Raw genomic sequence first — 23,832 nt, 5'->3', positions numbered from 1 at the left:
TGGTTGAATTGCTCACATGCTCTGGAGGGGGCAACATGCCCTGTGCTTGGTCAAGGGGAGTGCAAGGCCACAGTCTCTTCAGTGGGTGATTTGCCCACATGCTCTGGAGGGGGACAACATGCCTTGTGCTTGATCCTGGGGAGTACAAGGCCACAGTCTCTCAAGTGGGTGGTTTGCCCACTGCTTGGTCCTGGGGAGTGCAAGGCCACAGTCTCTCAAGTGGGTGGTTTGCCCACTGCTTGGTCCTGGGGAGTGCAAGGCCAGAGTCTCTCAAGTGGGTGGTTTTCCCACTGCTTCTGGAGAGGGCAACATGACCTGTGCTTGGTCCTGGGGAGTGCAAGGCCACAGTCTCTCAAGTGGGTGGCTACTTCCACTGGTTCTGAAAGGGGCATTGTGCACAGTGTGCTTCATCCTGGGAAGGATGGGGTGAGTGGATGGCTCCTTCCTCTGGTTCAGGAGGGGGCATTGTGCCCAATGTGCTTCATCCTGGGAAGAATGCAGTGAGTGGCTGGCTTCTTCCACTGGTTCTGGAGGGGGCATTGAGCCCTGTGATGCAGATCTTGTGGAGTGCAAAGTGACAGTCTCTCACCTGGGTGTCAGACCCACAGGATTTGCTGGGGCCAGGCTGCACAACCGCAATGGAGGCAAGGCTACACACTGTCCGCTGGCGGTGACAGCTGCTCAGTGGTGGCAGTGGCGGTGCAGGTGTCCGTGCTGGCCGTGGTGGGGGGAGGCTCCTGCCCTTTCCCTGCAGCCTCGGACGGCTGCCCACTGGGGCTGCTGCAGCAGCCTCGGACAGCTGCCCACTGGGGCTGCTGCTGGCGGCAGTGATGGTGGCGGTGCTGGCAGTGGTGGGGTGAGACTCCAGCCGTTCCCCTGCAGCCTCGGACGGCTGCCCACTGGGGCTGCTGCTGGTGGTGGTGCTGATGGCGGTGCTGGTGGCGGTGCTGGAAGTGGTGGGGGGAGGCTCCAGCCCTTCCCCTGCAGCCTTGGACGGCTGCCCACTGGGGCTGCTGCTGCTGGTGGCAGTGCTGGTGGCTGTGCTGGCAGTGGTGGGGGGAGGCTCCAGCGCTTCCCCTGCAGCTTTGGAAGGCTGCCCACTGGGGCTGCTGCTGCTTGCGGTGCTGGTGGCGGTGCTGGCAGAGGTGGGGGGAGGCTCCAGCCCTTCCCCTGCAGCCTCAGACGGCTGAACCACCATGGTTGTTGGTGGGGGCTCTGACTGAGTCCCAGCACCAGGCCTCTTGTCCTTTTTGCCTGCTAGTGCAGGCCCCGTGCCCTTCCTGTCAGCAGCCGGGGATTGCCCCTTGCCCTTCCCTGTAGCAGCTGGGGGTGCCTCCTTGCCCTGCCTAGACCCAGCTGGGGGTGCCTCCTTGCCCTTTCTAGACACAGCTGGTGGTGGCGCCTTGCCCTTCCTAGACGCAGCTAGTTCAGGCATCCTTTCAGTACGGCTGCCTGGTGCCCGGGATCCTCTCCCACCTGCAGTAGCTGTCGACACTACTGTGGCTGTGGACTGGGTGGCTGAGGTGCTCGCCTGGGTTCTGACCACCCTGGCCCGTCATGAAGGACGGGGGGTAGAGTGGTAGGGAAGAGGTCAACGGTGGAGAGGGAAAGCTTCTTAGGGACATTGGGGTGGGAAGAGGGTGAAGGTTTGGGAGTGGAGGAAGAGGAGGTGGTTGTAGGAGGTGTCTGCTAATTTTGGGTGCAGGTGCATGGGCTGGATGCTGTTGTGAGGTGGATGGCTGTTGGGTGTCTGAGTGCTTGTGTTTGTGTACTTTGGGAGGAGGGGGCACAGACACAGTGGGAGAGGACACAGGGGAAGTGTGCATGGATGTGGGGGTGGGGACTGCCAGTGAGGAGCGTGTAGTGATAGGCGTGATGGTGGCAGTGGATGAGGATGTAGTGCATGCAGGTGTGAGTGTAGACGCTACTGGGAGGGAGGTGGATGACAGTCTCTCACCATGACGAGGAGTAGGGGGACACAGTGGAGGCAGTGGATGTTGGTATGTCTGATTCTGCATGGTGTTTTTGTGAGTGCCTGTGGGATGATGTGTGGTGCTTGTGTTTGCCTGAACCACTTCTGCGTGTTGTCCTGTGTGCATGCTGATCTGCCTGTGTGCTTGGGATAGTTTGGGGTTGAGGGGAATGGGACTGGGTAGAAGACATTGGAGGGGGGCTAGAAACAGGGACAATGGCTGCCATCAGGGAGGAGGCCAGAGCCTGGAATGATCTCTGTTGGGCAACCATGCCAGAGTGAATGCCCTCCAGGAATGCATTTGTCTGTTGCAAATAGGCTGCCAGCCCGGATGGCATTCACATTGGTTGGCTGCCCAACAGGGATGGATCGCAGGAGGTCAATAGCCTCCTCACTCAGGGCAGCAGGGCTAACTGGGGCAGGGCCTGAGGTGCCTGAGGTGAAGGAGATGCCCACCCTCAAGGTGAGCGGGCACGGGAAACACGCTGAGGGGCTGCTTGGAGGGCGGTGCTGGTACGGGGTGGCGGCTGTACCTGTAGTTGGGGTGGGCACAGAGGTGTCCGCCACCACCAGGGAGCTTCCATTAGAGGAGGTATCACTGTCCGAACTGTCCCCTCCAGTCTCCGCCGTGGTGCTCCCCTTGCCCTCCAACCCACTGGTGCCCTCACCATCGGTGGATTCGGCCTCTTGGGCCCTGTGGGATACAGCTCTCCCCTTCGCCAGTGCCTCTGCTCCTCCGACCAGATGATGCTAATGCACAGAAGGACAGGGTGACAAAACAAAAAGGGGGGTAGAGACAAAGGATACACTTGGTCAATGGCGGCAACAACACCACCATTGGTGTACACGACACACACACACACACACAGGGAACAGCCCTATGCACTAGGCAATGCACTAACAGTCACAATGCTAATCACCAGCCCATGGACAGGGACACTTAACGCTAATTGCAGCATACCTGAGACCCACAGACCCCTGCCCAGTAGTGGATGCCTACTAGCTTGGCTGGAGGAAGTTTACATTAGACCCTACCCAACATGGGACCTACCCTGCAATGTCCAGCCTGACCAGGGGCACCCACAGGCCCACATCTTCCATCCGGATGCCACCCCACCACGTGCAAGTAATATATTGGGGCACTTTACTCACCCCTTGTGGCTGCTGTGATGCCCCCAAGCACCCATCCAGCTGCAGATAGGCCACTGCCCGTATGTGGGCCATCAGGGGGGTCAGGGTTCAACGGCACCCCTTCCTCGTTGGGAGGCCATCCCCAGCTGGGCCTCCGCGGTCTTCCGTGCCCAGCGTCTCAGGTCCTCCCACTGTTTCCGACAGTGGGTGCTCCACCTGACATAGACCCCCAGGGTCCACACATCCTTGGTGATGGCACACCATATACCCTTTTTCTGATGGGTGCTGACCTGCAGAGAAATACACATAGGAAAAGGTATCAGTCAGACCGTCCTGCCTGTTACACTCATGGCCCACCATAGCCCTCACATTCCCTTACCACAGACATGGCCCACCATGCATGCAGCACGCTGCCCAGTGCCCTTCCACCAACCCTCCCACCACACGAGGCCTTCACACACACCACTCCATGCACTCATGCCCCATGCATCGTGCTCACATTGTACTCACCTGTGGGTCTGGAGGCCCATATAGCATTCGGTACTAGGGTAGGACCCCATCCGCCAGTCGCTCCAACTGCCGCGGTGAAGGCCCTTTCTCCAGTGACACGAGCCATGGTCAATTCCAGACACAGCTCACAGCAGCACTTGCAGTGTAGGTCCTTTCCTGTTAAAGGTCAGGTAGCAAGTGAGTGAACAGACAGAAAATGGCAGCAACGTCCGCGGCAGTGCATACGTCACCGCAGGCGTACATCACCATTGGCCACTGTAACCCATAGGGCCCAATGGTAACCAATGCAGAGTTGCACAGTGGTTTTTGACCACCTCCTGCAATGGCGCACAACGTTTGCAGAATTACCTCATTTCCACATGTCCCTCCTAACAGGACAGGTGGACGCCATTTCGGGGGGGGGGGGGCATTTCAATTACAGAGCTGTGTGCCCAATTGGAGCCAGACCTGTTATCTGCTATCCGTCACCCCACCGGGATCCCCCCTCTTGTGCAAGTCCTACAAGTGCTCCATTCCCTGGCAAGTGGCTCTTTCCAAGTGACAGTGGGCTTGGCAGCAGGAATGTCTCAGCCAATGTTCTCAATAGTGCTGACCAGATTGTTGTCTGCCCTGATGAAACACATGCACAGCTACATCGTTTTCCCTCAGCCAATGTTCTCAATAGTGCTGACCAGATTGTTGTCTGCCCTGATTAAACACATGCACAGCTACATCGTTTTCCCCCAGGTGGAGGATATGGCCACAGTGAAAGCTGATTTCTATGCAATGGGACATATCCCCAACATTATTGAGGCTATTGATGGTACATATATTGCATTTGTACCCCCCTGGAGAAATGAACAGGTGTTCAGAAATCGAAAGAGCTTTCACTCTATGAATGTGCAGATAGTGTGCCTGGCGGACCAGTACATCTCCCACGTCAATCCAAAGTATCCTGGGTCTGTGCGTGATGCCTTTATCCTGAGGAATAGCAGCATCCCATATGTGATGGCTCAACTCCAGAGGCACCGGGTGTGGCTAATAGGTGAGCCCTGGTTCCCACCCAGTGGATTTTGGTGTATGGGCATGGTGTGAGCCCTAAGGGTTGGTGTGTGGCTAACAGTTGTCCCTCGATATTTGCAGGTGACTCTGGTTACCCCAACCTCTCATGGCTACTGACCCTTGTGCGGAATCCCAGGACAAGGGCAGAGGAACGTTACAATGAGGCACATGGGTGAACAAGAAGAATCATAGAGAGGACATTCGGCCTCCTGATGGCTAGGTTTTGTTGCCTCCATCTGACAGGTGGTTCTCTGTGCTATTCACTCAAGAAGGTCTGCCAGATCATCATGGCATTCTGTATGTTGCACAACCTTGCCTTACGTCGCCAGGTGCCTTTTCTGCAAGAGGAGGAGGCTGGAGATGGCCATGTGGCAGCAGTGGACCCTGTGGACAGTGAAGATGAGGAGGCAGAGGATGAGGATGAGGATGAGGACAAAAGAAGTGCAATAATTTGTCAATACTCCCAATGTCACACAGGTGAGACACTGTAATTTCACTTTAGCAGTTTTGGCAGTTTTGTGTTTGACATTGTCACTGGCAGACTGATTTTCCCACTTCTATGGCCACTTACTGTACCCTTTGGCATCTCTATTTGCAGATATTTGTGCCCCACTATTGCTCCTGGTGTGTTGACTGCAGCCAACTGCAGGTCATTCCTATGTATACATTACTGTACAGTTGTATTGCAGTGCTTAAAGCTTGTTAAACGAATACATAGTTCAATCATTTGACAGACTCCATACTTAATTTAAGTGCTAATAAGTAGAGGGGGATGTGCAATGGGGTGATGATGGAGGAAAGTCCAGGACAGAGTCCAGTCTATGTGGATCACAGGTGCATTGTCCAAGGGGGCATAGGAAGTGGACCAATGGCAGGTCAAGGTTGGACAGGGTGACAGGGTGGGACACAAGGGTGACAATCAGGAGAGTCTTATTTGCTGGCAGGGGTCTTGGCAATAGTCTCTGGCTTCTGCCTGGATCGCAGGGACCGTTTGCGGGGTGGTTCTCCTTCTGCAGGGGGAGGGGTGCTGGTGGCCTGTTGGTCCTGTGGCAGGGCCTTCTGTCCACCAGTGGCAGTGCAGGTGGATGGCTGGTCATCGGTTTGGCTAGTGGTAGGGGCACAGTGGGGTGCCACTGCCTCCCTCATAGTGTTGGCCATGTCTGCCAGCATCCCTGCAATGGAGACCAGGGTGGTGTTAATGGACTTCAGGTCCTCCCTGATCCTCAGGTACTGTCTGTCCTGCAGCCGCTGGTTCTCCTGCAACTTGTCCAGTATCTGGCACATCGTCTCCTGGGAATGGTGGTATGCTCCCAGGATCTTGGTGAGTGCCTCCTGGAGAGTCAATTCCCTGGGCCTGTCCTCCCCCTGTCGCACAGCAGTCCTCCCAGCTTCCCTGTTGTCCTGCGCCTCTGTCCCCTGAACTGTGTGCCCACTGCCACTGACCCCAGGTTTCTGATCGTCCTGTGCTTGTGGGGTGGCCTGGGTCCCTGTAGTGGTGGACACACTGCTGATTGACGTGTCCTGGGGACAGAGGTATGGGCTGGCTCGGTGGGTACTGTGCTGGTGTTTCCTGAGGGTGGAGGCTCTGAAGTGGAATGGGACTGTGCCTGGGTAACCGACTGTCTGTAGATCCCTGATCGGCCAGGTTGGTCATCCATATCCAGGCATCCAGAGCTGCTGTCATCACTGTGGGCCTCTTATGGGGGGGGCTGGATGTTGCTGGCACCTTCTCTCCGGTGACATTGGCTGGGGGACGTGTGGGGATGTAAATGCAGTGTTATTGTTTCTGTGTATGACATCTTGTGCATGTGTGTGTTGCCCTCTATGGTTGTTATAGCCCTGGCAGCTTTACTTTGTGTGAGTAGTTATTTGGTGGGCTTGCTGTTTCCCTCTAGTGTGCATGCTTTAGTGATGGGTGTCCATGCAAGTCTGTAATGGGGGTCCATGCATTGGTGTTGCATGCAGGGCTTGGTATTGGGATTAGTTGGTTGTGATGGTGGGGTGTATAGGAAGTGGTGGAGCGATGGGAGTGTGGGTAAGGGTGGGGGTTTGTGATGGCATGCAGGTAGTGGGGGGTGATAGTAGTAAAGAGTTGACTTACCAGAATCCAGTCCTTCTCCTACTCCTGCCAGGCCCTCAGGATGCCTGATTGCCAAGACTTGCCCCTCCCATGTTGTTAGTTGTGAGGGAGGAGGTGGGGGTCCACCGCCAGTCCTCTGTACAGCTATTTGGTGTCTTGCTGCTGTGGAACAACTTAGGTCGTTCCACCTCTTCCTGATGTCATCCCTTGTTCTGGGGTGCTGTTCCACGGCATTGACCCTGTCCGCGATCCTCCGCTATAGCTCCATCTTCCTAGTAATGGATGTCTGCTTCACCTGTGATCCAAATTGCTGTGGCTCTACCCGGATGATTTCCTCCACCTTAACCCTTAGCTCCTCCTCTGAGAACCTGGGGTGTCGTTGTGGTGCCATGGGTATAGTGTGAGTGGTGTGGGTGAGGGTGTGTAGAGTGATGTGTTGGGGTGTGTGATGTAAGGTGCCTGGATGGTGTATAGGTGATGGTGGTGGTCTTGCTATCTCTCTTGTGGCACTTGTTTGTAATGGTATAGGGTTGTGGGAAATGTGGGTGTGTTGTATAGTGGTGTGGTTGTTTCGGTGTGGTGTGTGTATGAGTGTCAGGTGTGTGTAGTTTGAATTGTCCAATGTGGTGTTGTTTTGTATGTGTGTGTGTATTTTGAGCACGGTGGTATGTAGCACCAATGGTTTACCGCCATTGAATGTCCACCGTGGTGATTCGTGGCTAATAATGTTGTGGGCGTACTTCTGTTGGTGTAACGGTGTGGGTTTTGCTACCGCCAGTTTATCACTGACCTTTGGGCTGGCGGACTTGTGTGTGTGGCTGTATAGTGACAGATTGCTATGTGTGTGTCATAATAAGGGTAGCGGTGATCCACCGCGGCGGTGGTATGGTACTTACCGCCAATGTCATAATGAGGGCCTTTATTTTCTCACACTTCCAACTTTCTTCACCTCTTTTGCGCCTGTCTCCCAGCTTATTTCTAACTTGTCCCTATCCTCTCCACTTCCTTTTCCCTACCTCCCCCTTGTTTCAAAATTATTTCATGTATGGTGTCATTTAGTTGCACAGCTCAACGTCCATCTTGCTTGATGCTGTTTTGCAAGTTATTGTCCACCTTTCACATTGCTGATGATATAATCATCACCACTGTCCGTACTTTTATGCTGGTGGTGGGGCGCCTTCTCTTCCCCTTCAGCATTTTGTTTCCTAACTTCTTGTTCTAGTGCATTTTTTGCTATTAGTCAATAATAACACTTTGAATTAATCTAAAAAAAATTTTAACTCTCTGGTACCTTTCGCCAATTTGCCAACTACTCTCACTATTTGCCTCTGTGCCTAGAAGCAATTAAATGCTGTCGTGGGCGCTGTATAAGAAAAATAATTACAAACTTAAAGTATACATTGTCCACCTGATGCAGAAACGCCCAATTATTGTGTGTGTCGGTTTTGCATGTTTGTTGGGGGCGCTTCTATGCCTGACGAACGTGTGGTAAATGGGCTTCTTTCGATGTCTCCTTGATCTGTGTGCATCCTTTATGTGTCACCTTTCAGTATGATCTGTGCCTGTGTGTGTACACAATATACCAAAGCTCGACCTATTGGCTTTGTCAGTCTCTGTCCGGCAGTGCACATGCCACAGTCAATACACTCTGACTAGGCCTCCTGGAGGGGTCGCTGCTGCCTGACTCCTTGGAGGGAGTCCAACTCAAGAACAAACAACGCAGCTAGTTTTTGAAGTGTTTCTCTCCTGCAGCATCTGTTGTGTGTTCAAAGTCTCCTGAGCAGAGAAATGTCAAGCCTGCTTACTCTGAGTGAGGGACACACTTCTTTCCGACTTCCTGTCCGCTGCTCTGTGTTCCGGTTTCTCTGACAGCAAAGCAGAGGCGTCTAGCCAAACGCGACCATGGTAGCATCTTTCACACCAGTCTGGCAGTGCGCCGAGGTAGCCCAGCGAGCCAGCCACCCCCGCTCCCAATGGACCTGGGGGGGTTCTGCCATCTGAAAAAATCCGGGAATTTCTGATGCCAGATGCTTAAAAAGTAGACAGGTCGAAGGAGATTTCGAGGCATTTGTTAAAGAGAAGAATGACATATTTCAGTAATCCAGAGCCCGCGGGAGAGCTGTTTCGTCATAGCGACAGATCATGCACGTGCCTAGGAGAACATCATGTTCCTGACAAAATCACACACACCTCTGCACATCAGGCGCATAGACTTGAAGAGCGGGCACTGTCTGACGCACCTCGAGGCACTGGAAGCAATCCTGAGCCCCTGGCGTACATTGCAGTGCCAGTTTACGCGTGCATGCCTCTGTTCATGTTGCCATACATGTAATGCACCCCTGCTGATGATGCCAACATCGCATTGAATGTAAAAAGTGCACTGAGACAGTCTCCACACTACTTCTATTTGTAAAGTATACATTGCCTGTCGATATCTGCCGCATCCCATATGCAAAACATACATCAATACGATGCTTTCCACATTGTCATGTATGTAGAGAGCTTGTTGCTGTGTTCACTTCCACAATGGTCAGTAGTTATGTAAACCACACCTTGTCATGACCATTTACCTGGCATTTAAGTATGTGCTTTACATGGCAGGAAAGCGTAAAGTGAAATTTCATGTGTGTTTGCTTTAGATACAGGGACATAAGCAGTCAGGCAATTTATCTATGGACCTGAAAGTGACGCACACATTGTTGCCCTTCCTGCCAGGACAGAGCCCAGACCACTTGGCTTTGACATAAAAGCTGCACAGGCCGCCATGCTCGCCTCACACATCGACGTATACCAGATGGACAGATGTACTCAGCAGAGTGTGGGCGTCACAACTCACCGAGATTAGTGGCGTAACAAAGGCCCATGCAGCCCCCGCGGTGCGAGGGGGCCCCTCCTCAGCTCAGTACCCTGCCACGAGAGCTCCTGAGTGAGTTCGGAGGGGGGCCCTCAGTTTTCGTGACGCCACTGACTGAGATGTGAGCTCTCGGGCTGGTCCTGGGGTCTGAGTATGATATGTTTCGCCTGTACTGACTCCACCAGCACTTGTGCCAGGGGAGCCGAGCCTTTCTGGGCCTCATCCTTCCAGGGAGAGAAAACACTGCTTTCAGACCTAGGTGATGGTTTGACAGGATGCTGCAGAGAAGGTTTCATTTGCATACTATTTGAGCAGCTGCTGGGGGGGCTCAGGGGCATACAGCGTTACAATAACCTTGTTGTTATGAGCAGGGGGTGGCCAGGAGAAATCACATCATGTTTAACCCCTTCGCTGCCAGGCCTTTTCCCCCTCCTGTGCCGAGCCTTTTTTTGGCTATTTAGATCAGTTCGCGCTTAGGCCCTCATAACTTTTTGATCACATAAGCTACCCACGCCAAATTTGCGCCCTTCTTTTCCAACATCCTAGGGATTCTAGAGGTACCCAGACTTTGCGGGTTCCCCAGAAGGAGGCCAAGAAATTAGCCAAAAAACAGTGAAAATTTCGTTTGTTTAAAAAAAATGGGAAAAATGGGCTGCAGAAGAAGGCTTGTGGTTTTTTTCCCTGAAAAGGGCATCAACAAAGGGTTTGCGGTGATAAAATCACCAGCTTCCCAGCTTTCAGGAACAGGCAGACTTGAATCAGAAAACCAAATTTTTCAACACAATTTTGGCATTTTACTGGGACATACCCCATTTTTACGATTTTTTGTGCTCTCAGCCTCCTTCCAGTCAGTGACAGAAATGGGCATGAAACCAACGCTGGATCCCAGAAACCGCAACATTTCTGAAAAGTAGACAAAATTCTAAATTCAGCAAGGGGTAATTTGTGTAGATCCTACAAGGGTTTCCTACAGAAAATAACAACTGAAAAAGAAAAATATTGAAATTGAGGTGAATAAAACATCAATTTTTCTCTAAGTTTTACTCTGTAACTTTTTCCTGCAATGTCAGATTTTCGAAAGCAATATACCGTTACGTCTGCTGGACTCTTCTGGTTGCGGGGATATATAGGGCTTGTAGGTTCATCAAGAACTCTAGGTACCCAGAGCCAATAAATGACCTGCACCCTGCAGTGGGTTTTCATTCTATGCCGGGTATACAGCAATTCATTTGCTGAAATATAAAGAGTAAAAAATAGCTATCAAGAAAACCTTTGTATTTCCAAAATGGGCACAAGATAAGGTGTTGAGAAGCAGTGGTTATTTGCACATCTCTGAATTCCGGGGTGCCCATACTAGCATGTGAATTACAGGGCATTTCTCAAATAGTCGTCTTTTTTACACACTGTCTTACATTTGGAAGGGAAAAATGTAGAGAAAGACAAGGGGCAATAACACTTTTTTTGCTATTCTATGTTCCCCCAAGTCTCCCGATAAAAATTATACCTCACTTGTGTGGGTAGGCCTAGCGCCCGCAACAGGATATGCCCCAAAACACAACGTGGACACATCACAGAAAACAGAGCTGTTTTTAGCAAAGTGGCTACCTGTAGATTTTGGCCTCTAGCTCAGCCGCCACCTAGGGAAACCTACCATACCTGTGCATTTCTGAAAACTAGAGACCTAGGGGAATCAAAGATGGGGTGACTTGTGTGGCTCGGACCAGGTTCTGTTACCCAGAATCCTTTGCAAACCTCAAAATTTGGCTAAAAAAACACATGTTCCTCACATTTCTGTGGCAGAAAGTTCTGGAATCTGAGAGGAGCCACAAATTTCCTTCCACCCAGCGTTCCCTCACGTCTCCCGATAAAAATGATACCTCACTTGTGTGGGTAGGCCTAGCGCCCGCAACAGGAAACGCCCCAAAGCGCAACGTGGACACAGCCAAATTTTTGAAGGAAAACAGAGGTGTTTTTTGCAAAGTGCCTACCTGTAGATTTTGGCCTGTAGCTCAGCCGCCACCTAGGGAAACCTACCAAACCTGTGCATTTCTGAAAACTAGAGACCTAGGGGAATCCAAGATGGGGCGACTTGTGTGGCTCGGACCAGGTTCTGTTACCCAGAATCCATTGCAAACCTCAAAATTTGGCTAAAAAAACACATGTTCCTCACATTTCTGTGGCAGAAAGTTCTGGAATCTGAGAGGAGCCACAAATTTCCTTCCACCCAGCGTTCCCCCACGTCTCCCGATAAAAATAATACCTCACTTGTGTGGGTAGGCCTAGCGCCCGCGACAGGAAACGCCCCAAAGCGCAATGTGGACACAGCCAAATTTTTGAAGGAAAACAGAGGTGTTTTTTGCAAAGTTCCTACCTGTAGAGACTGGCCTGTAGCTCAGCCGCCACCTAGGGAAACCTACCAAACCTGTGCATTTCTGAAAACTAGAGACCTAGGGGAATCCAAGATGGGGTGACTTGTGTGGCTGGGACCAGGTTCTGTTACCCAGAATCCTTTGCAAACCTCAAAATTTGGCTAAAAAAACACATGTTCCTCACATTTCTGTGGCAGAAAGTTCTGGAATCTGAGAGGAGCCACAACTTTCCTTCCACCCAGCGTTCCCCCACGTCTCCCGATAAAAATGATACCTCACGTGTGTGGGTAGGCCTAGCGCCCGCGACAGGAAACGCCCCAAAGTGCAACGTGGACACAGCCAAATTTTTGAAGGAAAACAGAGGTGTTTTTTGCAAAGTGCCTACCTGTAGATTTTGGCCTGTAGCTCAGCCGCCTCCTAGGGAAACCTACCAAACCTGTGCATTTCTGAAAACTAGAGACCTAGGGGAATCCAAGATGGGGTGACTTGTGTGGCTCGGACCAGGTTCTGTTACCCAGAATCCTTTGCAAACCTCAACATTTGGCTAAAAAAACACATGTTCCTCACATTTCTGTGGCAGAAAGTTCTGGAATCTGAGAGGAGCCATGAATTTCCTTCCACCCAGCGTTCCCCCACGTCTCCCGATAAAAATGATACCTCACTTGTGTGGGTAGGCCTAGCGCCCGCGACAGGAAACGCCCCAAAGTGCAACGTGGACACAGCCAAATTTTTGAAGGAAAACAGAGGTGTTTTTTGCAAAGTGCCTACCTGTAGATTTTGGCCTGTAGCTCAGCCGCCACCTAGGGAAACCTACCAAACCTGTGCATTTCTGAAAACTAGAGACCTAGGGGAATACAAGATGGGGTGACTTGTGTGGCTCGGACCAGGTTCTGTTACCCAGAATCCTTTGCAAACCTCAAAATTTGGCTAAAAAACACATGTTCCTCACATTTCTGTGGCAGAAAGTTCTGGAATCTGAGAGGAGCCACAAATTTCCTTCCACCCAGCATTCCCCCATGTCTCCCGATAAAAATGATACCTCACTTGTGTGGGTAGGCTTAGCGCCCGCGACAGGAAACGCCCCAAAGCGCAACGTGGACACAGCCAAATTTTTGAAGGAAAACAGAGGTGTGTTTTGCAAAGTGCCTACCTGTAGATTTTGGCCTGTAGCTCAGCCGCCACCTAGGGAAACCTACCAAACCTGTGCATTTCTGAAAACTAGAGACCTAGGGGAATCCAAGATGGGGTGACTTGTGTGGCTCGGACCAGGTTCTGTTACCCAGAATCCTTTGCAAACCTCAACATTTGGCTAAAAAAACACATGTTCCTCACATTTCTGTGGCAGAAAGTTCTGGAATCTGAGAGGAGCCATGAATTTCCTTCCACCCAGCGTTCCCCCACGTCTCCCGATAAAAATTATACCTCACTTGTGTGGGTAGGCCTAGCGCCCGCGACAGGAAACGCCCCAAAGTGCAACGTGGACACAGCCAAATTTTTGAAGGAAAACAGAGGTGTTTTTTGCAAAGTGCCTACCTGTAGATTTTGGCCTGTAGCTCAGCCGCCACCTAGGGAAACCTACCAAACCTGTGCATTTCTGAAAACTAGAGACCTAGGGGAATACAAGATGGGGTGACTTGTGTGGCTCGGACCAGGTTCTGTTACCCAGAATCCTTTGCAAACCTCAAAATTTGGCTAAAAAACACATGTTCCTCACATTTCTGTGGCAGAAAGTTCTGGAATCTGAGAGGAGCCACAAATTTCCTTCCACCCAGCATTCCCCCATGTCTCCCGATAAAAATGATACCTCACTTGTGTGGGTAGGCTTAGCGCCCGCGACAGGAAACGCCCCAAAGCGCAACGTGGACACAGCCAAATTTTTGAAGGAAAACAGAGGTGTGTTTTGCAAAGTGCCTACCTGTAGATTTTGGCCTGTAGCTCAGCCGCCACCTAGGGAACTGTGACAGGCTAGACGGTATAAACCAGACTGAAACGGCGTAGTGCGGTTAGTAAATAGAGTTTTATTGTTCTTGTTTTTTCCTTTTCTCTTTTCTGTCTGTTTTCAACAGTTTACAGGTATCTATAAAGTCTGGGTTTTATGGTTCTTCTCTTCATTAATCTTGTCGTTCTCCTTCCTCCCGCCTTCCAGGTCGATGGCTTCTGGGAAACGCGAGCGACTCCCGGGGAAGACCGGCAAGAGAAATATAAGAAAGCCAAGGTAAGTAAATTGGCTATTTTCTGGGGTTATCTTTCAGATAGGAGCAGGGCAAAGGTAAGTAGGGATATAGAGGTAGAGTGTAGAGACACCCGTGCTCTGTACTAAAGGGTTGTGATGTGCTTTTATTTTGGACAAACAGTGCTCCCAGATAAGAGGTGATAGTCAGTCTCCTTCCTTAGTTAGGGAGCCTGCCCCTCCTTTCTCTCCCCCTCCTCCCTCTCACGCCTCCCAGTTCCCTTCCCCTGTGAGTTTTTCCCTCTACGGTCTATTGTCCCTAGCAGGGACCGTACCTTTGTAAGCCACGACCCTCCGGGGTCTTGGCTGGCTTCTGGGCTCCTTGACTCCGGTGCTCCGTTGTATGGGCTCTCCTTCTCCTCTCCGTTGTCTTCGGTTTCGTCTTCCGTCTTTGTGGCGCGCTGCTCCGTTGCTCGCTGACTCGTCTCCGTCTCTCCTTCCTTCCGCTCGTCCTCCTGGATGCGTATCTCCTCCTTTTCACGGCCGGCGGCCCGGAAGACTTTGAGCGTTTCCCTGGAAACAGGGAAACGCAACCTGGACGCCGAGGCCGTTCCCATGGGAACCAATGAACGCGGATCTGACGTGTCGGGTTTCCCCGACACGTAGCTGGCTGATTCTTCTTGCGGCGTGATCGTGGCTGCCTGATCACAGGAACCCTACCAAACCTGTACATTTCTGAAAACTAGAGACCTAGGGGAATCCAAGATGGGGTGACTTGTGTGGCTCGGACCAGGTTCTGTTACCCAGAATCCTTTGCAAACCTCAAAATCTGGCTAAAAAAACACATGTTCCTCACATTTCTGTGGCAGAAAGTTCTGGAATCTGAGAGGAGCCACAAATTTCCTTCCACCCAGCGTTCCCCCATGTCTCCCGATAAAAATGATACCTCACTTGTGTGGGTAGGCCTAGCGCCCGCGACAGGAAACGCCCCAAAGCGCAACGTGGACACATCCAAATTTTTGAAGGAAAACAGAGGTGTTTTTTGCAAAGTGCCTACCTGTAGATTTTGGCCTGTAGCTCAGCCGCCACCTAGGGAAACCTACCAAACCTGTGCATTTCTGAAAACTAGAGACCTAGGGGAATCCAAGATGGGGTGACTTGTGTGGCTGGGACCAGGTTCTGTTACCCAGAATCCTTTGCAAACCTCAAAATTTGGCTAAAAAAACACATGTTCCTCACATTTCTGTGGCAGAAAGTTCTGGAATCTGAGAGGAGCCACAAATTTCCTTCCACCCAGCGTTCCCCCACGTCTCCCGATAAAAATGGTACCTCACTTGTGTGGGTAGGCCTAGCGCCCGCGACAGGAAACGCCCCAGAGCGCAACGTGGACACAGCCAAATTTTTGAAGGAAAACAGAGGTGTTTTTTGCAAAGTGCCTACCTGTAGATTTTGGCCTGTAGCTCAGCCGCCACCTAGGGAAACCTACCAAACCTGTGCATTTCTGAAAACTAGAGACCTAGGGGAATCCAAGATGGGGTGACTTGCGTGGCTCGGACCAGGTTCTGTTACCCAGAATCCTTTGCAAACCTCAAAATTTGGCCCAAAAAAACACATGTTCCTCACATTTCTGTGGCAGAAAGTTCTGGAATCTGAGAGGAGCCACAAATTTCCTTCCACCCAGCGTTCCCCCACGTCTCCCGATAAAAATGATACCTCACTTGTGTGGGTAGGCCTAGCGCCCGCGACAGGAAACGCCCCAAAGCGCAACGTGGACACAGCCAAATTTTTGAAGGAAAACAGAGGTGTTTTTTGCAAAGTGCCTACCTGTAGAGTTTGGCCTGTAGCTCAGCCGCCACCTAGGGAAACCTACCAAACCTGTGCATTTCTGAAAACTAGAGACCTAGGGGAATCCAAGATGGGGTGACTTGTGTGGCTCGGACCAGGTTCTGTTACCCAGAATCCTTTGCAAACCTCAAAATTTGGCTAAAAAAACACATGTTCCTCACATTTCTGTGGCAGAAAGTTCTGGAATCTGAGAGGAGCCACAAATTTCCTTCCACCCAGCGTTCCCCCACGTCTCCCGATAAAAATGATACCTCACTTGTGTGGGTAGGCCTAGCGCCCGCGACAGGAAACACCCCAAAGCGCAACGTGGACACAGCCAAATATTTGAAGGAAAACAGAGGTGTTTTTTGCAAAGTGCCTACCTGTAGATTTTGGCCTGTAGCTCAGCCGCCACCTAGGGAAACCTACCAAACCTGTGCATTTCTGAAAACTAGAGACCTAGGGGAATCCAAGATGGGGTGACTTGTGTGGCTCGGACCAGGTTCTGTTACCCAGAATCCTTTGCAAACCTCAAAATTTGGCTAAAAAAACACATGTTCCTCACATTTCTGTGGCAGAAAGTTCTGGAATCTGAGAGGAGCCACAAATTTCCTTCCACCCAGCGTTCTCCCACGTCTCCCGATAAAAATGATACCTCACTTGTGTGGGTAGGCCTAGCGCCCACGACAGGAAACGCCCCAAAGCGCAACGTGGACACAGCCACATTTTTGAAGGAAAACAGAGGTGTTTTTTGCAAAGTGCCTACCTGTAGATTTTGGCCTGTAGCTCAGCCGCCACCTACGGAAACCTACCAAACCTGTGCATTTCTGAAAGCTAGAGACCTAGGGGAATCCAAGATGGGGTGACTTGTGTGGCTCGGACCAGGTTATGTTACCCAGAATCTTTTGCAAACCTCAAAATTTGGCTAAAAAAACACATGTTCCTCACATTTCTGTGGCAGAAAGTTCTGGAATCTGAGAGGAGCCACAAATTTCCTTCCACCCGGCGTTCCCCCACGTCTCCCGATAAAAATGATACCTCACTTGTGTGGGTAGGCCTAGCGCCCGCGACAGGAAACGCCCCAAAGCGCAACGTGGACACAGCCAAATGTTTGATGGAAAACAGAGGTGTTTTTTGCAAAGTGCCTACCTGTAGATTTTGGCCTGTAGCTCAGCCGCCACCTAGGGAAACCTACCAAACCTGTGCATTTCTGAAAACTAGAGACCTAGGGGAATCCAAGATGGGGCGACTTGTGTGGCTCGGACCAGGTTCTGTTACCCAGAATCCATTGCAAACCTCAAAATTTGGCTAAAAAAACACATGTTCCTCACATTTCTGTGGCAGAAAGTTCTGGAATCTGAGAGGAGCCACAAATTTCCTTCCACCCAGCGTTCCCCCACGTCTCCCGATAAAAATAATACCTCACTTGTGTGGGTAGGCCTAGCGCCCGCGACAGGAAACGCCCCAAAGCGCAATGTGGACACAGCCAAATTTTTGAAGGAAAACAGAGGTGTTTTTTGCAAAGTTCCTACCTGAAGAGATTGGCCTGTAGCTCAGCCGCCACCTAGGGAAACCTACCAAACCTGTGCATTTCTGAAAACTAGAGACCTAGGGGAATCCAAGATGGGGTGACTTGTGTGACTCGGACCAGGTTCTGTTACCCAGAATCCATTGCAAACCTCAAAATTTGGCTAAAAAAACACATGTTTCTCACATTTCTGTGGCAGAAAGTTCTGGAATCTGAGAGGAGCCACAAATTTCCTTCCACCCAGCGTTCCCCCACGTCTCCCGATAAAAATGATACCTCACTTGTGTGGGTAGGTCTAGCGCCCGCAACTGGAAACACCCCAAAGCGCAACGTGGACACATCCAAATTTTTGAAGGAAAACAGAGGTGTTTTTTGCAAAGTGCCTACCTGTAGATTTTGGCCTGTAGCTCAGCCGCCACCTAGGGAAACCTACCAAACCTGTGCATTTCTGAAAACTGGAGACCTAGGGGAATCCAAGATGGGTGACTTGTGTGGCTCGGACCAGGTTCTGTTACCCAGAATCCTTTGCAAACCTCAAAATTTGGCTAAAAAAACACATGTTCCTCACATTTCTGTGGCAGAAAGTTCTGGAATCTGAGAGGAGCCACAAATTTCCTTCCACCCAGCGTTCCCCCACGTCTCCCGATAAAAATGATACCTCACTTGTGTGGGTAGGCCTAGCGCCCGCGACAGGAAATGCCCCAAAGCGCAATGTGGACACAGCCAAATTTTTGAAGGAAAACAGAGGTGTTTTTTGCAAAGTGCCTACTTGTAGATTTTGGCCTGTAGCTCAGCCGCCACCTAGGGAAACCTACCAAACCTGTGCATTTCTGAAAACTAGAGACCTAGGGGAATCCAAGATGGGGTGACTTGTGTGGCTGGGACCAGGTTCTGTTACCCAGAATCCTTTGCAAACCTCAAAATTTGGCTAAAAAAACACATGTTCCTCACATTTCTGTGGCAGAAAGTTCTCGAATCTGAGAGGAGCCACAAATTTCCTTCCACCCAGCGTTCCCCCACGTCTCCCGATAAAAATGATACCTCACTTGTGTGGGTAGGCCTAGCGCCCGCGACAGGAAACGCCCCAAAGCGCAACGTGGACACAGCCAAATTTTTGAAGGAAAACAGAGGTGTTTTTTGCAAAGTGCCTACCTGTAGAGTTTGGCCTGTAGCTCAGCCGCCCCTTGGGAAACCTACCAAACCTGTGCATTTCTGAAAACTAGAGACCTAGGGGAATCCAAGATGGGGTGACTTGTGTGGCTCGGACCAGGATCTGTTACCCAGAATCCTTTGCAAACCTCGAAATTTGGCAAAAAAAACCACATGTTCCTCACATTTCTGTGGCAGAAAGTTCTGGAATCTGAGAGGAGCCACAAATTTCCTTCCACTCAGCGTTCCCCCACGTCTCCCGATAAAAATGATACCTCACTTGTGTGGGTAGGCCTAGCGCCCGCAACAGGAAACGCCCCAAAGTGCAACGTGGACACAGCCAAATTTTTGAAGGAAAACAGAGGTGTTTTTTGCAAAGTGCCTACCTGTAGATTTTGGCCTGTAGCTCAGCCGCCACCTAGGGAAACCTACCAAACCTGTGCATTTCTGAAAACTAGAGACCTAGGGGAATCCAAGATGGGGTGACTTGTGTGGCTCGGACCAGGTTCTGTTACCCAGAATCCTTTGCAAACCTCAACATTTGGCTAAAAAAACACATGTTCCTCACATTTCTGTGGCAGAAAGTTCTGGAATCTGAGAGGAGCCATGAATTTCCTTCCACCCAGCGTTCCCCCACGTCTCCCGATAAAAATGATACCTCACTTGTGTGGGTAGGCCTAGCGTCCGCGACAGGAAACGCCCCAAAGTGCAACGTGGACACAGCCAAATTTTTGAAGGAAAACAGAGGTGTTTTTTGCAAAGTGCCTACCTGTAGATTTTGGCCTGTAGCTCAGCCGCCACCTAGGGAAACCTACCAAACCTGTGCATTTCTGAAAACTAGAGACCTAGGGGAATACAAGATGGGGTGACTTGTGTGGCTCGGACCAGGTTCTGTTACCCAGAATCCTTTGCAAACCTCAAAATTTGGCTAAAAAACACATGTTCCTCACATTTCTGTGGCAGAAAGTTCTGGAATCTGAGAGGAGCCACAAATTTCCTTCCACCCAGCGTTCCCCCACGTCTCCCGATAAAAATGATACCTCACTTGTGTGGGTAGGCCTAGCGCCCGCGACAGGAAACGCCCCAAAGTGCAACGTGGACACAGCCAAATTTTTGAAGGAAAACAGAGGTGTGTTTTGCAAAGTGCCTACCTGTAGATTTTGGCCTGTAGCTCAGCCGCCACCTAGGGAACTGTGACAGGCTAGACGGTATAAACCAGACTGAAACGGCGTAGTGCGGTAAGTAAATAGAGTTTTATTGTTCTTGTTTTTTCCTTTTCTCTTTTCTGTCTGTTTTCAACAGTTTACAGGTATCTATAAAGTCTGGGTTTTATGGTTCTTCTCTTCATTAATCTTGTCGTTCTCCTTCCTCCCGCCTTCCAGGTCGATGGCTTCTGGGAAACGCGAGCGACTCCCGGGGAAGACCGGCAAGAGAAATATAAGAAAGCCAAGGTAAGTAAATTGGCTATTTTCTGGGGTTATCTTTCAGATAGGAGCAGGGCAAAGGTAAGTAGGGATATAGAGGTAGAGTGTAGAGACACCCGTGCTCTGTACTAAAGGGTTGTGATGTGCTTTTATTTTGGACAAACAGTGCTCCCAGATAAGAGGTGATAGTCAGTCTCCTTCCTTAGTTAGGGAGCCTGCCCCTCCTTTCTCTCCCCCTCCTCCCTCTCACGCCTCCCAGTTCCCTTCCCCTGTGAGTTTTTCCCTCTACGGTCTATTGTCCCTAGCAGGGACCGTACCTTTGTAAGCCACGACCCTCCGGGGTCTTGGCTGGCTTCTGGGCTCCTTGACTCCGGTGCTCCGTTGTATGGGCTCTCCTTCTCCTCTCCGTTGTCTTCGGTTTCGTCTTCCGTCTTTGTGGCGCGCTGCTCCGTTGCTCGCTGACTCGTCTCCGTCTCTCCTTCCTTCCGCTCGCCCTCCTGGATGCGTATCTCCTCCTTTTCACGGCCGGCGGCCCGGAAGACTTTGAGCGTTTCCCTGGAAACAGGGAAACGCAACCTGGACGCCGAGGCCGTAACCATGGGAACCAATGAACGCGGATCTGACGTGTCGGGTTTCCCCGACACGTAGCTGGCTGATTCTTCTTGCGGCGTGATCGTGGCTGCCCGATCACAGGAACCCTACCAAACCTGTACATTTCTGAAAACTAGAGACCTAGGGGAATCCAAGATGGGGTGACTTGTGTGGCTCGGACCAGGTTCTGTTACCCAGAATCCTTTGCAAACCTCAAAATCTGGCTAAAAAAACACATGTTCCTCACATTTCTGTGGCAGAAAGTTCTGGAATCTGAGAGGAGCCACAAATTTCCTTCCACCCAGCGTTCCCCCATGTCTCCCGATAAAAATGATACCTCACTTGTGTGGGTAGGCTTAGCGCCCGCGACAGGAAACGCCCCAAAGCGCAACGTGGACACAGCCAAATTTTTGAAGGAAAACAGAGGTGTGTTTTGCAAAGTGCCTACCTGTAGATTTTGGCCTGTAGCTCAGCCGCCACCTAGGGAACTGTGACAGGCTAGACGGTATAAACCAGACTGAAACGGCGTAGTGCGGTAAGTAAATAGAGTTTTATTGTTCTTGTTTTTTCCTTTTCTCTTTTCTGTCTGTTTTCAACAGTTTACAGGTATCTATAAAGTCTGGGTTTTATGGTTCTTCTCTTCATTAATCTTGTCGTTCTCCTTCCTCCCGCCTTCCAGGTCGATGGCTTCTGGGAAACGCGAGCGACTCCCGGGGAAGACCGGCAAGAGAAATATAAGAAAGCCAAGGTAAGTAAATTGGCTATTTTCTGGGGTTATCTTTCAGATAGGAGCAGGGCAAAGGTAAGTAGGGATATAGAGGTAGAGTGTAGAGACACCCGTGCTCTGTACTAAAGGGTTGTGATGTGCTTTTATTTTGGACAAACAGTGCTCCCAGATAAGAGGTGATAGTCAGTCTCCTTCCTTAGTTAGGGAGCCTGCCCCTCCTTTCTCTCCCCCTCCTCCCTCTCACGCCTCCCAGTTCCCTTCCCCTGTGAGTTTTTCCCTCTACGGTCTATTGTCCCTAGCAGGGACCGTACCTTTGTAAGCCACGACCCTCCGGGGTCTTGGCTGGCTTCTGGGCTCCTTGACTCCGGTGCTCCGTTGTATGGGCTCTCCTTCTCCTCTCCGTTGTCTTCGGTTTCGTCTTCCGTCTTTGTGGCGCGCTGCTCCGTTGCTCGCTGACTCGTCTCCGTCTCTCCTTCCTTCCGCTCGCCCTCCTGGATGCGTATCTCCTCCTTTTCATGGCCGGCGGCCCGGAAGACTTTGAGCGTTTCCCTGGAAACAGGGAAACGCAACCTGGACGCCGAGGCCGTTCCCATGGGAACCAATGAACGCGGATCTGACGTGTCGGGTTTCCCCGACACGTAGCTGGCTGATTCTTCTTGCGGCGTGATCGTGGCTGCCCGATCACAGGAACCCTACCAAACCTGTACATTTCTGAAAACTAGAGACCTAGGGGAATCCAAGATGGGGTGACTTGTGTGGCTCGGACCAGGTTCTGTTACCCAGAATCCTTTACAAACCTCAAAATCTGGCTAAAAAAACACATGTTCCTCACATTTCTGTGGCAGAAAGTTCTGGAATCTGAGAGGAGCCACAAATTTCCTTCCACCCAGCGGTCCCCCATGTCTCCCGATAAAAATGATACCTCACTTGTGTGGGTAGGCCTAGCGCCCGCGACAGGAAACGCCCCAAAGCACAACGTGGACACATCCAAATTTTTGAAGGAAAACAGAGGTGTTTTTTGCAAAGTGCCTACCTGTAGATTTTGGCCTGTAGCTCAGCCGCCACCTAGGGAAACCTACCAAACCTGTGCATTTCTGAAAACTAGAGACCTAGGGGAATCCAAGATGGGGTGACTTGTGTGGCTCGGACCAGGTTCTGTTACCCAGAATCCTTTGCAAACCTCAAAATTTGGCCAAAAAAAACACATGTTCCTCACATTTCTGTGGCAGAAAGTTCTGGAATCTGAGAGGAGCCACAAATTTCCTTCCACCCAGCGTTCCCCCACGTCTCCCGATAAAAATGATACCTCACTTGTGTGGGTAGGCCTAGCTCCCGCGACAGGAAACGCCCCAAAGCGCAACGTGGACACAGCCAAATTTTTGAAGGAAAACAGAGGTGTTTTTTGCAAAGTGCCTACCTGTAGAGTTTGGCCTGTAGCTCAGCCGCCACCTAGGGAAACCTACCAAACCTGTGCATTTCTGAAAACTAGAGACCTAGGGGAATCCAAGATGGGGTGACTTGTGTGGCTCGGACCAGGTTCTGTTACCCAGAATCCTTTGCAAACCTCAAAATTTGGCTAAAAAAACACATGTTCCTCACATTTCTGTGGCAGAAAGTTCTGGAATCTGAGAGGAGCCACAAATTTCCTTCCACTCAGCGTTCCCCCACGTCTCCCGATAAAAATGATACCTCACTTGTGTGGGTAGGCCTAGCGCCCGCGACAGGAAACGCCCCAAAGCGCAACGTGGACACAGCCAAATTTTTGAAGGAAAACAGAGGTGTTTTTTGCAAACTGCCTACCTGTAGATTTTGGCCTGTAGCTCAGCCGCCACCTAGGGAAACCTACCAAACCTGTGCATTTCTGAAAACTAGAGACCTAGGGGAATCCAAGATGGGGTGACTTGTGTGGCTCGGACCAGGTTCTGTTACCCAGAATCCTTTGCAAACCTCAAAATTTGGCTAAAAAAACACATGTTCCTCACATTTCTGTGGCAGAAAGTTCTGGAATCTGAGAGGAGCCACAAATTTCCTTCCACCCAGCGTTCCCCCACGTCTCCCGATAAAAATGATACCTCACTTGTGTGGGTAGGCCTAGCGCCCGCGACAGGAAACGCCCCAAAGCGCAACGTGGACACAGCCAAATTTTTTAAGGAAAACAGAGGTGTTTTTTGCAAAGTGCCTACCTGTAGATTTTGGCCTGTAGCTCAGCCGCCACCTAGGGAAACCTACCAAACCTGTGCATTTCTGAAAAGTAGAGACCTAGGGGAATCCAAGATGGGGTGACTTGTGTGGCTCGGACCAGGTTCTGTTACCCAGAATCCTTTGCAAACCTCAAAATTTGGCTAAAAAAACACATGTTCCTCACATTTCTGTGGCAGAAAGTTCTGGAATCTGAGAGGAGCCACAAATTTCCTTCCACCCAGCGTTCCCCCACGTCTCCCGATAAAAATGATACCTCACTT

The sequence above is a fragment of the Pleurodeles waltl genome, chromosome 8 (assembly GCF_031143425.1).
Source record: "Pleurodeles waltl isolate 20211129_DDA chromosome 8, aPleWal1.hap1.20221129, whole genome shotgun sequence".
Taxonomy (NCBI): Eukaryota; Metazoa; Chordata; class Amphibia; order Caudata; family Salamandridae; genus Pleurodeles; species Pleurodeles waltl.
This window is presented reverse-complemented; position numbering follows the sequence as displayed.